This window comes from Triticum aestivum, chromosome 7D, assembly GCF_018294505.1.
Source record: "Triticum aestivum cultivar Chinese Spring chromosome 7D, IWGSC CS RefSeq v2.1, whole genome shotgun sequence".
In the NCBI taxonomy this organism is placed as follows: Eukaryota; Viridiplantae; Streptophyta; class Magnoliopsida; order Poales; family Poaceae; genus Triticum; species Triticum aestivum.
The window spans coordinates 503618034-503622674 of record NC_057814.1 but is presented as its reverse complement, the minus strand read 5'-3'; the positions used below and the strand labels follow the sequence as shown (position 1 = coordinate 503622674).

At 42.1% G+C, this 4641-nt stretch overlaps 1 long non-coding RNA gene across 1 annotated transcript; it reads right to left on the bottom strand.

Annotated features, from left to right (window-relative positions):
• Nucleotides 1-200: 200 nt before the first annotated feature.
• LOC123167487 (uncharacterized) lies at nt 201-4381 on the bottom strand. Its single transcript, XR_006483941.1, has 4 exons — nt 4058-4381; nt 3872-3966; nt 1934-2100; nt 201-620 (listed from the first exon to the last, which is right to left on the bottom strand). It is a non-coding gene; the product is annotated as an uncharacterized lncRNA (long non-coding RNA).
• Nucleotides 4382-4641: the final 260 nt, after the last annotated feature.

Genomic DNA, 4641 nt, shown 5'->3' with positions numbered 1-4641 from the left:
TGATGTGGCAGCCAATGTTGTAATCGGCCAATTTAAAATTTTGGCCCACTAAATTTCAACTTACTCCAGGAGGGGTGGCCCATATAGTAATAAACCCAATTTGAATTTAGGTCCATTAATTTCAAGAAAGGCCCACTAATTTCGGTCCAGGACATTAGCCCATCACGCATTTCTCTTGGTCCATGGAAATTATAAGCCAATAATAAATTAACAGAAAATATATGCTCATGTCAACAAAAAATTACATAAACACACCCAAAAATACACCTATACAGGAGCAAAAAAAGACCCAAAAAAGAATAATTCTACAAGCATGTCTCAGAGAACACTATGGTACCCTACAGCCAACACCACACCCATCCACTAGTACAAAACAGGGCTTTCGTCACAGGGCAATATTCACATTAGTAACGACCAGAGGCATTAGTAACGACCCTTTAGTCTCGATTTAAAAACCGGGACTAAAGGCCCTTACCAACCAGGACAAAGGCCCCCTTTTCTACTAGTGATCAAGCAACGCACAATGCTCGGCGGACGTCAACCAGTGGTCATCCCGCGTTCCTGGCCGTGGAACCGATCATCATGTCTTTGTTGCTGAAAACGCTCCCATAAACCAATATCTGCCACATGATGAAAAATATGTCACACTATAAAATATTACAGTCAGTAGGTTAAAATAGAGGTAGAAACTAGAAGTAGCTTACTACACGTTATCAAGTTCTATATTTTTTCTCTGCCATGATGCAAAGTAGTGAAACAAAAGCATTCATGTGAAAAGAAATAACTGGTGGCAACAAAAAGGAATGATGAGCATACATAGATCAATAGTTGGTAGTAAACTCCACTGTGCTTATTTGACTTGAAGTCCCGGGCTATCACTACACTAACTCGAATCATGCTATGAAAACCTTCTGAATTTCCTACAATGCAGTCTCTCATGTGCCGTGAAATATGAAGTATGTGAAACTAAGAAAAGTATAAAAAGTAAATCAAGCGGAGGCACTTTCGTACTCACTGCCGGAAGTAAATAACATAAGCAATACTTTTATTCTGGTAACAAAGGCAAACAACAACAAACAATATGCTACAGAAGATATTCATCTCAACAAACAATATGCTACATGAGATATTAAGATTATTATGCTACAAGCTATTATTCTGGTAACAAAGGCAAACAATAACAAAAAGGATAATAGCTTCTCGTACAACAATCAATCATACTGTACTGCGTCCACAGTTCCAATCTATGATAGAGAAGGCAGACTGCCACGGTGAAAATCTTCATTTCAACCATGAAAAGGGGTTGCCATTGGTATGAAAATAAGTGATAATTGATGTATCATATATGTAATGTGGGATAGGTATTGAACAGAAGGGAGTTCAGTTACCATGTACAGAATTATTGATGTCTAACACAATCTGAATCCTGAACACTATTTTAGAATAGGGAGCTTGTTGCTTTTGTATTAACAAGAAAACAATAGGAGCATAATTAAAGTACACATCTGTTCAAGCAAAAATATAGTTACTTGCCAGGAAATAAAAATCCAAGTAGCAATAATAGCATATCAACAATACACGCATCTGTAGAACAAGTCCATTCTAGCAAGATACACAGACGCAGCTGAATTTATATCTAACAAGCTGGAGCTTCCAAATTAACTCCCAAAAGATCAATATGAAAGCAACATGAAGAACGGTGCATATTAGAAAAAAAAATAGCTATATCATATTGCGTGGATCAACATTAGCTTGCCCTGATTAAATTATGCGTAACAGTGCAAGAGAATTAGATCCACAAAACCGTAAGCAACTAATCAAGCTCACATATTCATCTCAGCAACTGAATCCGCCTCTAAACTGAACCAAAACATGATTTGTATTCAGATTGCAAGTATCATCTAGATTTGGGATAAAGTGGGGAGAGGCTCACCACGCTAGGACGTAAGGAGGACGCATACATCAGTGCATGAGCTCGTCCAGGCGATGTAGGATAGGATGCAGGGGCCAAGGGGGTGCTGGACTTGCTGCTGCACCTCATCCGGCAAAGAGAGCTCGTTGGGAACGGCTGCATCGAGGAGGAGGACGTCTTGGACGCCACTGGATGGGTGGAGAAGGCAGTAGGCATTAGTGGCATAGAAATCAACCCTAATAAATAGTTCAAATTTGACAGCACAAGCAACCTGTCCAGAATATGATTCTAAGAGAGAAAAACACTGTCCAAGAAAAAGAGAAACAGAAACAGCATGCGAGAAAGCCGCAGGACCATTCATTCAGGGAACAGAAGAGGTAGCAAAAGCAGCAGCAGGTAATCCTTATAACTAGAGGCTAAGTATCCATCGTTGGCTCCAGTGAGCTACTTCATAGTAACTAACACTGACGAATAGAAAGTAGCACAATTAACTTGTCATATAATCTAAATATTTAAAGTTCAAGTCCAGATTTGATGTTATATAGCTAAAGAGCAGCTGCAATAGCAAATGTCCAGGATACAAAATGTTAATCCTTCCAACAGGAAGTATACTTTTTATATCCCAAGGTACTGATGTTATGTAGGCAAACTAAAATTTTAAAGTACTGATTCTTTGAACGAGAAGTATATGTCGAGGACCTTGCTACAAAGCCAAAACCAGCACGATAGCAGAGGTAAACATTACAGGGAACCACAAACTAGTGAGCTACAGGCCCCAATGTAGTTCCCATACACATGGATGTATTAGTATCACACAGAACATTTGCACGCAAGAGATCGGATTATTTTTCTAGAAAAATGCAAGACTATAGTTAATGGAAGAAGTCGTTTCTATAGAAAAATATACATGCTCGGCAGTACTGATGTTGTAGAGATACCGAATCAATAATATAAAAGTTTCACTGTTGACGTTGTACGGACAAAGAGGCTGACTGGTGGCCCAGTAGTTAAGATACTGAATCGATACTATTAAAGTATTAGTGCTGATGTTGTGCAGATTAATAACAAATTCCACACACAAATGTATAAAATGTTCAGAGCGATTCCACGCTACTTCATCACATTCTAGCCAAATGAGACATCTTTCTGAACTTATCTACACACTGAGCTTCTGTACATAGGCTACACAATCAACTTGCCATATAATACAAACATATAAAGTCAAGTCAGATTTGATATTATGTAGATATGTAGCTAAAGAGCACCTGCAATAACAAATGTTCAGGATATAAAATGTTAATCCTTCCAACAGGCAGTATATTCCAAGGTACTGATGTTACGTAGACACTAAAATTTTAAAATACTGATTATTCGAACGAGAAGTATATGTCAAGGACCGGACTGCAAAGCCAAATCCATCATGATAGCAGAGGTAAACATTACAGGGGAAAACACAAACTAGTGAGCTACAGGCCCAATGAACTACACATACACGCGGATGTATTATTATCTCACAGAGTACATTTGCACGCAAGAGATCATCTTTTTCCTTTTTATAAAAATGCAAGACTGTAGTTAATGGAAGGCAAGTCATTTACCCAATGCCAGCAAGTGTTGTGTTACAAAGATTTGAGATTTCTACATAAAAAAATGCATGCTCGGCAGTGTGCACTCTGAAAACTGTATGCTGCTGCTACATTTAACTATGCGCAGAACTCAACCCATAAATTAATACTTTAGCACTAATTGTTATTTTTATTTGAAAATATTCTATTAGGTTGAGCACGGTCACGCACCCACATCCATTCATCCACACTAGCTAAGCAATATCAACAATATAAACAAATCCACACAGCAGCAGCACCAACGCAAGAGATGATTGGTACTTCAGCAGCAAGCATGCAGCAGCAACCAATCGATAGAGAGGAAGAGGGAGGGAGCGAGCAGGGGAAGAACAACCTGGGGGCGAGAAGCTCGCGGTGGAGTGGCTAGGCGGCGATGTCAGGGAGGGAAATCGCCCAACCTCCGTCCGGCCATGGTATTGAGTGCCTCACCTGTGACCAACCAGAGCAGTAGGAAAACACATCAACCATGGAGATCCATCCATCGATTTAGGGGTGGGATTGGGAACCGGAGAGGTGGTACCGTCCGGGATTAGCGCCATGGACCACGCGGAGAAGGAAGAGGAGGTCAACCTTGGCGCAGAACAACGCGGAGAAGGAGCCGACCTCTGGCTCTGCTCGGCGGATCCGGAAGCAGCGCCGCAGATCGGGAAGCGCCTTGGTGCTCGTTCTGGTGGCCGCCTAGTTTAAGGAGAGAAGGTGAGAGCAGGGGATGGGGGAGAGGGTGGGTGCGGTGGCGCTGGCAGTTGGGGAGAGGGGCATCAAGGTTGCCGGTGGTGGCGGCGGACAAGGGAGAGGGAGATGGATAGGATTGAATTGGGGGATGGAGGATGGAGAAGAAGATGGGAGCAGCGGTGGTGGAGGCGGCCAACCACCGTTGGGCCATGTGCCTACCGTGCGATCTGAGGGAGTGGACGGTTGTGATGCGCGATCCGCGAGAAGGGCGGATTGACCAATCAGGATTCAACATACGTATCACACCGGATACATGCCACATCAGCATGAGCCATCGGTGACGGTCCGACTTAGGTCCACATGGTTTGTCCATGACGGTTTCCATGACAGTCTTTCATTATCCGTCATAATGGGGAATCATTTCAGTGGCCA